Consider the following 13532-nt stretch of genomic DNA (forward strand, 5'->3'; position numbering starts at 1 on the left):
CCATTATTTAGGCATTTTCATAACTCACATCGTAATAGTACATTAATATTTAAGTGGTAGCCGTTCTACATATGGTTCTACATACTTTCATTCAAGCCAGTTTTTCAACTAATCATAAAGAGTGAAGATTTCACCACAACAGCTGTTTCCCGACTTGTAAGGAGCAGCTGTTCCTATAAGTAAATGTGATTGTTATATGACATTGTACTCTACATTGTTGGTAACTTGTCTCTTCCTACTTTGCCATGTTAGTCATTTAGGCTTGCTATTCTACGTTCTATAATAGATTTAAGAGTAGAGACTCTTTTATACAGGGTGGCTGAAAAGTAACTTGCACCCCCCTTAACTTTTCAACCATTTGGGATATTTGAAATCTGTTTGCGGCAACCTTATTAGATATGAGGGGCTACAATTATTATGGTCAGTTTTGAAAATTTTGCCCTTAGGGGTAGTGGGGGTAGGGGGTAGCTGAACATTTTCAAATAGCAAGTATAGTCGAGTTTGGTATCATTTTACAGCTCTTGACGAAACATAACAATTAACATAAATAAAATAAAAATCGGACGATTAATAACAAAATGGCAGCTAAAAATGATTGGGACAATGGTCATAAAAAGTAATTTTGAACTGCCATTTTGTTATTAATGCTCCGATTTCTATTTTCTTTATGTTATTTTTTATTTTTCGTCAAGACCTGTAAAATGATACCAAACTCGACTATACTTGCTATTTGAAAGTTTTGAGCTACCCTCTACCCCCACTACCCCTAAGGGCAAAATTTTCAAAACTGACCATAATTATTGTAGCCCTTCATATCCAAACAAGTTGCAGCAAATCGATTTCAAATATCTCAAATAGTTAAAAAGTTAAAGGAGCTGCAAGTTAATTTTCAGCCACCCTCATGGTTATTTGGATTTGAAACGTTTTAGAGCGCCATTTTGTTATTAGTGGGCCGATTTTGGTTTTCTTTATGTCAATTTTTATGTTTCCTCAAGACCTGTAAAATGATACCAAACTCGACCATACTTGTCATTTGAAAATGTTGAGCTACCCCCTACCCCCACTACCCCTAAAGGCAAAATTTTCAAAATTGACCATAATTATTGTAGCCCCTCATATCTAAGAAGTTTGACGCAAACAAATTTTAAATTCCTCAAATGGTTGAAAAGTTAAGGGGGGGTGCAAGTTACTTTTCAGCCACCCTGTATATTAGGTATATTCTTTAATCTATAGTCCTATGTTCAGAAGTTGCTGCAAATAAAGCAAAGAGCAAACCCTTTAGAGATACAGTAGTTCGTTGACATTACATTAGAATAACCTCTCTTTTAATCAAATTAATTAACCGAAATTGATCAAATTGAGATGTATGTTTAAAATGCGTATAATTCCATAAAGGTCTGTTTATGTATTATATGAGTCTACCATAATCCGTACACATTGTCTTCAATTTTATACGAGATTAACTACTTCGTTTATGTCGTTCGAATGTTAATATGGTGTAAGTAAATCGTTACGTGCGTAAGTAGGATTGAGTATTGTTATTGATTCAATTAGTTAGGTAGGAACTATGGACCGATGGAGACCAATCTTTCAACAATTGACTAATATTGTCTCGGTTCTTGGTTAGCGCGAGTATGAAACTGAACTTAGTTTTGCTGGGTTTTATTTGTTGATCTGGTTCTAATAATAATAATCTTTCATAAATAGGTGCTATTCTGTTATATATTACTAGCAGAGTATCCGTACGGGGTTGGCGTATAAGTATAAAATGCTTATTGCATACTGCTTATCTGCGTGTTCAATGGGGTAGGACACGGTTTGAGAAAATTTGGTTCTTTAAATTTCCGGTATGCTATAGTATAACACATCTAAACAATAGGATAAAGTAAATCATCAAACATTCGCAAAATATCACAAATTATTTATTAAATTAAAAACACAAACATAACTGTAAACAATCCTACTTTGACAGTTTTCATTGTGTATCACAGCTTTTGGTTGCTGCTTAGTTTAAATTCTCTGCTGTCATAAATGCAAAAATTAATAGTGCTGCACCCTGTTGGTAAACCTTGTAACTTTTTAATGTTATTAAATATCATAGAACCAACTTAATTAGTTGAACCAGCTGGAAAAATTCTTTAATTCCTTTTAAATATGAATACTCAAATAAAAATAACATGGAATCTTTGAACCCCCGTGGTGCATAGCCCTAGACTTCCACAACTATAATATACCTATGTGTTTCTCAAGACTATCAAGTACCTCTCTGCAAAATGTCAGCTCAATCTGTCCAGTAGTTTTCACGCGATGAAACTTCAGAGTTACACACAAACATCTATACTTTCATTTCAACACCATTATGCATTTGTAGTGATTGTAACAAAAGTAGGAGTATTATCTGCACAATGTTTGATGACACATTTTAAGATTTCAGATTACTTTTTCACAGCGTAAGTGATACGTACAGTTTGCTGCGTACTTAACTTTTATCCTTTTTTGAGTGAGTGTTAAAAATAATAATTGGTAGAACGTATGTTATTTTATGCGAAGTCCATTAATAACTTGGTTTAATAACTACATTTGCTTGGAGATTTTATGGACGACGAATCACGTTCTATACTCTTGGTTTAATGCCGTGTGTTGATTTCATGGCAACACTGTTATTAACTCAGATTAAATCAGCTGATATTTGCGACATTGCTGGTACTACACCTCCAGCACTAAGGTTAGGTTAGGTTTCCCCATAACATTCACGAGTTCGGCATATCCTAACCACGAACCTTGCCTAATGCCTGTATTATCATACAAACGCTTTAGAAAGTACGACGTACCATTTATTCCATACATGACTGCTGATTAAAACACGATAACTTTGTAGGATGGTGATTTGCATTGAGTTAAGGCACCTCTTGAGTTGAAACTGTACACATGGTTCTGCTTTAGTTAAGCCATGTTTTGAACTGATTAATTAAAATCAAATTCACATAACATGCCTGTGCCAAAAGGGGTAAATCAGTGCACTTCTTGTTCAATAATCTTAATCTCACATAAACGTATCGATGATTAAACATTTTTCAGTAAAATGATCATAAATGAGACAGTAAAAAATCTCCTGTTAAATGAAAAAATCTAACTTAGTAACATTCACAGCTAAACTGGCTAAATAAGAGAAACATTTTTGGGGGTAGTTTGTATGCTCTTCGGGAAAATGGCAACCTCATGCGCTGTAGAAAGCTAAAAACCATTTTTATTTGGATTCATCCACTCTATGATGTCTATAGTGTATGCATCTACAGGTCAACTAATAAATTAAATATTGATAGAATATTACTCCACCAGAAAAGAGCGTCCACAAAACAATAAACTTGTTTTAATACAGCGCCAAAAATAGTATTTAAGGATTTTTATATTTAGAGAAAAAGTGGGATTGACAATCAAAGGTAGCAGGGAGAAAATCGAAAAAAAAACTTGTACCTTCTCTGTAGCATCAAACCTAAGCACTCGTTATATCTAATGTTATTTAATAAATACGACTTGTTTATGGGAATATTTAAGTAAAAATCCAATCATACAAATTGAAATTCGCTTAGTCTGCAGGTTTGCTGAGGCGGGGTTATTGAACCTCCTGTATTGACTTAAGTTTAATTATGACGACTCTATGTATAACATGTTTATACATAATGAAATAAGGGTAGTATTTCAATTGATTAAAATTGCAACTTTACTCCAAACCTGTTCAGAAAATTACTGCAACTACCGAAACAGGTGTACATACTACCGTGTAGAGATCAAGTTGATGAATATTGCCCACACAAGATACAAAGCCATTTCTCATTACAACGTGATCATGCAAAGCTCCTTCAATTGAATGCTAAAACTGTATTGTAAAGTCTGGTTGGTATTGGTCATGTTTAAAAACTAGTATAATTGTATAGAACAACTATTGTGTTTGTATTTTGTTCATTTCGAGAGTAAAAGTTAAAGTATGTTTCTCATTCAGTCGATAAATTCATGTTATATATTTACTATATGGAGTGCATCCTGTGCATCCTAGCCTCATCTAAGAACTTGAGGGCAAAACGTTGAACCACAAATAACGAAGTTGTATGTAATTGAACGCACATCCTGGTATTTTTAGAGTCCGCGCACAAACAATAAGGACATTTACTGCGTTAATTTTTGCTGCAAACGTTTTGGTGTTGCTACAAAAGAGTAAACTGGCTTACACGCTAATAGTTCAAATTGTAAAATACTAAAATGTATTTATTAAGTAAAACTTCAAAATTGAAGTTTAAATATTAAGTATACAATTTTAGCAATTACAGTTATAGCTCATCAAACGGTCCAAGATCCCGGACCCTCACTGACTTTGGGTTACCATTTTGTGCAACTGAGTAGCGAATACTGATCAGTGATCATGTTGTGTACATTCATTTAGCGGTTCCGAAATTCATTTTTAAGAGATATCTTTCAAAACTCCAAATTGTTGAAATAATATCATCAAGTCTGTAGCTGTTGATGGTGTTGAGACTATTTCGTCTATTTTTGATTCGTCGATGTAGTTGTAGTTCACTAATAGCCAAAGCCAAGTTGCTGTGCCTGTATGAGTGGCAGGAATGCCAGCAATGTGCAAGCCACCGTTTCCACCACTATGCAATTTCCATTTCCAGTTCCGCGCAGTCTCCTCGTTGTGATGTAACCAATTAACGTAGGTTATGTGAGTAACGCCCGCGCCTGAGCGCTTGAGCTCGCGCCGACGCGGGTGAAAGTATAGGCAGGCGCAGATTGTTTCCAAGACCGGGTCAAGGCGTCTGGTCGGATCTGGAAAATTATACGGCTGAAATGGACAATTTATTTCCCGGTATGTTTTACTGTCCGCTGACACTTTCTTTGGCGAGCAATACTGTGTCAAAGAGACTAGCACAGTAACAGTATATTTAGTTTTTCACGTCGTTGTTATGTCCTATGTTTTTCAGGAAACGTTCCAGAACCTAGTCTGTTTCTATCTTCCGTCACCTTTTTGTTGAATAGCATTATTAATTCATAGTCCACTGAGAACGTGATGTAGGAGAATTCATCCCGATTGGAATCGAACCAGCTACCTTCAGGTTTGAAGGCGAGTACTATAAACCAATTGGCTACCCAGACAATCTATTCAACTGTTTATACAATAAAATACATTTAGCGTGATCTAATTTGACTCTTGTATATGATAAATAGAATAGTTTATGCTACGGTACGTATTTTTGTTTTTGGCATTTTCTTATTCGTCTTTGCCCTAAATGGTTTTCTATGAAATTTTCAACATTTCTTTCCTTAAGTCCAGCCCCAGCCTTCTCTTCTGGAAATAAACGCATTGTTTCCATACGAAAGTCGCTTTCATGTCTCATAAATAATTTCTCATTCTTAACACGTTAAATATAACTATAATCTTCATGAACAAATCGCACAGTACATTAGGCCTAGAGTTTGCACGGATTCAATTCAAGAGTGACTCTGCTTTTTATCTGTGTTCCGAATTCACTTCGTAAAATCAAGCCCAGAGATATGTGTTAACAAATCTCATAAGATTTCCTGTTTTCAGTTTTACTGAGTAAAACTAATAATATAAATCTTTTAAATCATTATACCATCTAATCTTTTACTATTCAAAAGTATAACGCAAAAATAGAAGAATTTATTTAAAAATTAGTGGTTTTGTTCTAGAATTGATCCCAAAATTTATAATTTCCCATAAAAATAATACAGCACTAAAACAAACCCCAAACATTAAACTTACCGGACAAGAAAACCCAAAGTGATTTCCACATTTCAAAATAGCATAAACGTGTTCACGCAGTATCCAAAGTAAATAATATAACTTCTGTATGTTAAACAGTCTTGTGAAGTATATTAATGATTTGCTAACAAGGTCAACACATAGTAATATTTTATACATCCTAAGAGCACTTGTCCGTTTACACTCTCACACAGCCAGTTTTCCTTGGACATTAGACAATGAGAAATATTGCCAAAAATATAAGAAATGAGCTGTTTATTGTTGGACCGCACACAATCACAATATGCAAACATATCAAGACATCAAAAAGTGCATTTACTTTAAATGAAATTTAATTAATGCTATCTAAAACCAGTCTCAGTTAAACATAAATTGATTTTAAAATAGAATACTAGATACCTGCCTTTTAAAGTTAAATGTCGGTTGAGGATCGAACAATTGCCAGATGTTAATATGAAGTGACGAAAGAAGCGACAGAGGAGAATGTAGCAGCCGTTTCGTAACCCTTATCTCCTAGTCATGTGATTGTGTCATCAGTTTACTTGTGTTGCTAATGTTTAGGCTAAACATTAGCAACACAAGTAAACTGATGACACAATCACATGGTTTAGGAAGAACCCGTAAAACGTATGACAGGAAGTGAACTTACGAATAAAACGCACCCTTACTAAACCAAATAACTACCTTTCGCTATCATGGTTGTTTTTCATTAAAATCAGATAGATTCTTGACATTACTTGACTTTGAAATGAGTACTTGTTCTCGTCTAACAATCTTGAATAAAACACAAATTTAAAGCAATATAGACTTTATAGAATTGACTCAGTACTTTATCGATTGTAATTGACATTCACAATGTAGTGGAGAATATTCTCTGTTATGGGAACTGTTTTCAAGAAGAGTAAAGGGATTTGGATGAATTAAGAGACGGTTTATGACCAATTCCCAGTATGCACATGGTTTGACATGGCAGAGGTTATCTTTGCGAGTGACCTATCATATCGCAGCTAATGTTCTCGCCCAGCTCATTGAGGTCTTACCCGATCTAAACAGCGCATTCAGTATTCAGTAGCTTCGGACTATTTCCTCTTGCAATTTCTCACAAAATGAGTGACACAGGTTCGGACGTCAACTTCTACGACTCTAGTGTGTCTGTACACTCCTATAGGGAGTCCAGTGATGATGATCTCCTGGCCTACGATGGCAAGTGTGTGGACTGCGAATGTGGCAGCGTGGAGGTTCTGTTCAGAGAGAAACGGAAACTAGAACCTGCAGTGGTAAGTGGCTTTTTGCTGATTCGAGCAATTCGTATAGTAATAAGAAGAATTGAGGGTCGAATATATTTTTCTGTAAGAGCCGTATAACGCCTGAACGTTATAATGTTGTCTCTTGTATCCCCACAATGTGTGAAATCGCATGATTGCCTTTCGTAGTATAATATGTTAATACGAAACCCTTCCTCGATGGTAAATTGCATGTTTTCCTCACGAGAGTAGTTTTTCATGAATAAAGTTATTTCTACATCCAAACACTTTGGTCAGAGCCCTTCCTTTTGAACAATCGAATCAGACACAAATATGGTGAAATTAGGTGTTTAAATTGCTATACTTAACTGTTTGCTCTTACATTTCTGCAATAACATATTCTGCATAAGCTAATGTGATCTGTTAAAGGCATACATCTAGGTATGGTACTGAACCATTAGGCCTACTCCTAATTGTACCCGTTAAATTCACGATTTATTTTTTACAGTAGCCTATCGTAGGAATTAATTTTATGCAAACAAGATGAGCTATAGTTACTTCTTCGGTATTTTTAGAACTTCTTCTAACTTCTAGATCCTATGTTTTTAGATGTTTCAAAAACATTGGCTCTCTCGAGCGATGTACCCATATCTAACAAGTTATGATTACAGAATGGCTCTAAATTCCATGGTACGTGTCTAAAAGCATGCCAAGTGCTATTTTAAACTGAGTTATATTCTACTAAGTACTACATAGTAATCTATAAATAATAACAGAGGAATGCGGATGGAAACATTTAATTAAGGATACAATGAGCAACGGTATAAAAGGGAAAGGCTTCAAGTAGTGGCCTCGGTGCCTCGACGATGATGTAATGCCTCTAGTTGTATGTCAGAGTGGCACAGCTACAGATGCCAAGGCTAAACACCGAACACTGAACAGCATGACCCGTGGCACAACACAACACTCAACCTCATCTCTGTTGAGACAATAACAACACCAAGGTGTTACAGATGCCAATTCTAAACACCGAACACTGAACAGCATGACCCGTGGTGCAACACAACACTCAACCTCATCTCTGTTGAGACAATCACAACACCAAGGTGTTACAGATGCCAATTCTAAACACCGAACACTGAACAGCATGACCCGTGGCACAACACAACACTCAACCTCATCTCTGTTGAGACAATCACAACACCAAAGTGTTACAGATGCCAATTCTAAACATCGAACACTGAACAGCATGACCCGTGGTGCAACACAACACTCAACCTCATCTCTGTTGAGACCAAGAGACAATCACAACACCTAGGTGTTACAGATGCCAATTCTAAACATCGAACACTGAACAGCATGACCCGTGGTGCAACACAACACTCAACCTCATCTCTGTTGAGACCAAGAGACAATCACAGCACCAAGGTGTTACAGATGCCAATTCTAAACATCGAACACTGAACAGCATGAGCCGTGGTGTAACACAACACTCAACCTCATCTCTGTTGAGAGCTTCACGACACCAAGGTGTTACAGATGCCAATTCTAAACATCGAACACTGAACAGCATGACCCGTGGTGCAACACAACACTCAACCTCATCTCTGTTGAGACCAAGAGACAATCACAGCACCAAGGTGTTACAGATGCCAATTCTAAACATCGAACACTGAACAGCATGACCCGTGGTGCAACACAACACTCAACCTCATCTCTGTTGAGAGCATCACGACACCAAGGTGTTACAGATGCCAATTCTAAACATCGAACACTGAACAGCATGACCCGTGGTGTAACACAACACTCAACCTCATCTCTGTTGAGAGCATCACGACACCAAGGTGTTACAGATGCCAATTCTAAACATCGAACACTGAACAGCATGACCCGTGGTGCAACACAACACTCAACCTCATCTCTGTTGAGACCAAGAGACAATCACAGCGCCAAGGTGTTACAGATGCCAACTCTAAGCATCGAACACTGAACAGCATGACCCGTGGTGCAACACAACACTCAACCTTATCTCTGTTGAGACCATCACAACACCAAGGTGTTACAGATGCCAATTCTAAACATCGAACACTGAACAGCATGACCCGTGGCACAACACAACACTCAACCTCATCTCTGTTGAGACAATCACAACACCAAGGTGTTACAGATGTCAATACTAAACATCGAACACTGAACAGCATGACCCGTGGCACAACACAACACTCAACCTCATCTCTGTTGAGACAATCACAACACCAAGGTGTTACAGATGCCAATACTAAACATCGAACACTGAACAGCATGACCCGTGGCACAACACAACACTCAACCTCATCTCTGTTGAGAGCTTCACGACACCAAGGTGTTACAGATGCCAATTCTAAACATCGAACACTGAACAGCATGACCCGTGGTGCAACACAACACTCAACCTCATCTCTGTTGAGACCAAGAGACAATCACAGCACCAAGGTGTTACAGATGCCAACTCTAAACATCGAACACTGAACAGCATGACCCGTGGTGCAACACAACACTCAACCTTATCTCTGTTGAGACCATCACAAAACCAAGGTGTTACAGATGCCAATTCTAAACATCGAACACTGAACAGCATGACCCGTGGTGCAACACAACACTCAACCTCATCTCTGTTGAGACAATCACAACACCAAGGTGTTACAGATGCCAACTCTAAACATCGAACACTGAACAGCATGACCCGTGGTGCAACACAACACTCAACCTCATCTCTGTTGAGACCAAGAGACAATCACAGCACCAAGGTGATACAGATGCCAACTCTAAACATCGAACACTGAACAGCATGACCCGTGGTGCAACACAACACTCAACCTCATCTCTGTTGAGACCAAGAGACAATCACAGCACCAAGGTGTTACAGATGCCAACTCCAAACATCGAACACTGAACAGCATGACCCGTGGTGCAACACAACACTCAACCTCATCTCTGTTGAGACCAAGAGACAATCACAACACCAAGGTGTTACAGATGCCAACTCTAAACATCGAACACTGAACAGCATGACCCGTGGTGCAACACAACACTCAACCTTATCTCTGTTGAGACCATCACAAAATTAAGGTGTTACAGATGCCAAGGCTAAACACCGAACACTAAACGGCATGACCCGTGGTGCAACACAACACTCAACCTCATCTCTGTTGAGACGATCACAACACCAAGGTGTTACAGATGCCAAGGCTAAACACCGAACACTAAACAGCATGACCCGTGGTGCAACACAACACTCAACCTCATCTCTGTTGAGACCAAGAGACCATCACAACACTCAACCTCATCTTTGTTGAGAGCATCACAACACCAAGGTGATTCGTGGTATACATGGTACTCGGTCTTAGCTCATTTTAATACATAGTCTATAAAAGTTAATGAACACACTAAGCCCTGAACAGTGCGATCCGTTGCTTAGCAAACCATTTATACAACTCAGTTGAGTGCATTATGTCAACGATTAGCTACAGATATTAACAATAAACAATATAGGTATGAAACATGAACGTAGTATTTGTGTAAAAAAGAGTTTTCTTTTTTATCCAATTCATTAATCCTATATTCTGCGATGGATTCAATGGAATTAGTGAACGCTTTTTTTCTGTTTACTATAAAACTTTATTTCTATAAATATTAGTATTTTTAAAGTACAGATTCGATGTAAAGCTTATGTCGTTTTAACCCCTTCGACAAAACAAAACCTGCAGAATAACTATCTTAGAGCGTGCATCTGCAAAAGTCGTGAATAAATTAGCCTCGACTAAACGGTTGATAAATCAGGATTACGAAGGCAGCATAATTTTGCTTCAATCAGCTGATCGAAGGACGTCGCGGTGTTAAAGAGTCTGTCTTATTGTTCGGACGCCCAGTTGTTGAGTTGCTCTGGTCTATGACAATTAACTTTCTTCTTTAGCATAATTATGGTATTATGCGAAGTCGGAATATGTTACTGGGAAATCACATGGAGAAAACCCCACGACTTGTTAGAGGATCAGTAGATCTGTTGGTAAAACAATTGAGCAAGGGGAAACGCTGTGTCTTATCAGATGATTAATTGTTGCATTGTGTTAAAGTATTAGCTTCGCATCAAATATGTATGCTATATGGAAATATCATATTCCGCTAATCTATGGAAGTATTGAGAAAGCGGTAAGATTGTGACATCAAGGTACAAACTCTAACTAATGTAAAAAAGGGTCCAGCGTATTACCAATTGCATTTTAAATCGGGAATTGTAATACCAGCATATTGAGGTCGAACAAAGCTTGAAAAATCAATCTACTCATGATGTAACTTTATTCAATCTTAAATCCATCAAATCTTCAGTTCAGTTTCACTATATTTTGTTTCCCTGATTGCTGTATTATATACACTCAAGAATCTTTCAAATAAGTTCGAAGCTTTTGTGCCTTTTCTTTGACCAACATTTACAGTTTACACGCGCCTACTTATACATTCGTGATTTCTATCATAAAGAATAGGCTACACATAAAGATACGCATTGGAGATATTGCCGCACTTCCATAATAAAGAAAGCGGGATGAGAAGGCGGTTCAGATGCACATGAAACGACCCGTAACATGTTTTATGAGCTGCATAAAACATAGAAAGGTTGAATGATCGAGCACTTTAGCCTGTTGAACATCCAGCAAAGAGGAGCTGCTTTCTACAAGACGCCTTGGACCAGATCTTTTACAAGTCATCCAGGAAAGTGGTTGATAACTTGTGACGAGCTTCTTCGCGTCATTCTGAACAGCACAGTCGAGTAAATGGATCCATCCTAAAACAGTTTTAGGAATCACAGGCTCGCATTCAATATCTGGTATGAACCACTAGTTTTCGGGAAATTATACCGTTACAGTGTTGTATAAAGTACAGAGGTCTTAAATAAACTCAAGCAGAATGTATGAGCCGAATAAGATGACAATGAAGAAATCGACTGGTTTTTTGTGGATTAATATTATTGATCATTGTACATATTGCATTCACCAATGTTCGCAGCCTCCAAACTTCAACATTCTGATATTCAATTAGATAAATATTTGTGGGCGTCACTCACCTTATTGAAATCAGGAGAACACAGTTCTTGTCACAACAGTTCATTGCACACACAAACACACATTAATATATTACAAAAATAAAAATAAAATAACAGACTAAAGTTATCTAACTCAGACGTTTCGATGTATCAGTTCGACACTCTGCTATTGTAGTATTGTAGACGCCAACACATTCGACTTTAGTAATAATAAGAGTGTAGTACGAGTGTGATCGATATATAGTTATTCCAATCTAGCATGTACGTATATTTTCTATCTTCAGATATTGCATAGTTATATAAATATTGATGTATGATTATCTAGATGCAGTTGACCTACATCTTATAGTACGATAGTACAGAAACAATTATCTTATTTTCTATGAATACACCACGCTTATGCAGAGGCAACCCATGCCCATGTAGGCTTTTTCCCAACACAGGTTATGCTTATTTATCATATAAATATATTGCAATTACAATTACTCTATGTGTTTAATGTTGTATATGTGAGGATCTAACTTTTCTTTCTTTCATTCATTTATAAGTTAACAAATTGTTGCAATGCCAAAGGCGTATACCGTTCCCTCGCCATAAAACGTTAAACATAGGGACATTTTTAAAACACAACATCAATGGGTCTGCTTTATAATGCCCAAGTTTCATAACAGCCCACTATGAGACACCCAGAGCGTCATGGATGTGATGCAAATTTGCTAAATTTGCAACTGTGGACATTATAGAGAATCTAAGATTTTATACGTATATTCTTGAATATTATAATATTTGGACTGGCCATTGCCATTCTCCTCAATTATTTTTTACTACTATGAGACCTAGGCATGATGTTAATCCTTTGTATAGTTTTAGACATTATGAGACAAGTTAGAAGTCAATATCTGATAAATTACTTCCAAGCATTATAAGATGTACACATCATAAAATGTCCCTAAACTTCGCGAGAGTTATTATTAAAATTATGAAAACCCCTACTGGCTACTGAATACATCAGCCTACACAGCCTAGCCCAATGCGTGAGTTATATAGGGCTTCCCAGATAGCGTGCGTTGGGTTATCACTTGGCACACACAACACAGCTCCTTTACTATATAATCAGTAGAAATGTCACTCCAAATTCTACTTCAATCGTACATAACGGGTAACCCAAGTCAAGTAATAAAAAATGTCAAGCTATATTTTATGCTGCAGTTTGTTGAACAGTTGCGTGGAATGTATTAAAACGATATTATAGGAATAATATTGGCTTTCTAAATAGTTTCCTGAGAGGTAAGGATAATTGGAGAAAGGATTGTAAACAAATCAAACAGCTATTTTAGTTGTGTAACTGTTCATTTCGATATCCCAATTATGTACACTTTTATTGGGTTTGTTTTCTGTTAAAATTATTTGTAAAAAAACTGAGGCACGCTAC

General features: G+C 37.1%; 1 protein-coding gene across 11 annotated transcripts in view; it reads left to right on the forward strand.

Annotated features, from left to right (window-relative positions):
- LOC128997786 (tropomodulin-like) overlaps positions 1 to 13532 on the forward strand; it is a 137373-nt gene that overhangs the window by 75985 nt on the left and 47856 nt on the right. Inside the window, exon 1 of one of the 11 annotated variants that reach the window (XR_008491149.1) lies at positions 7033 to 7056. The exons of the other annotated variants lie outside the window; for them this stretch is intronic. The gene's annotated coding sequence lies outside the window, so the exon portion shown is untranslated. Of the gene's footprint in view, positions 1 to 7032; positions 7057 to 13532 lie in introns of those variants that run through there. 11 annotated transcript variants of the gene reach the window in all.

Source organism: Macrosteles quadrilineatus, unplaced genomic scaffold (assembly GCF_028750875.1).
Source record: "Macrosteles quadrilineatus isolate MER2022 unplaced genomic scaffold, UCM_ALF_1.0 Scaffold_7__1_contigs__length_78375512, whole genome shotgun sequence".
Taxonomy (NCBI): Eukaryota; Metazoa; Arthropoda; class Insecta; order Hemiptera; family Cicadellidae; genus Macrosteles; species Macrosteles quadrilineatus.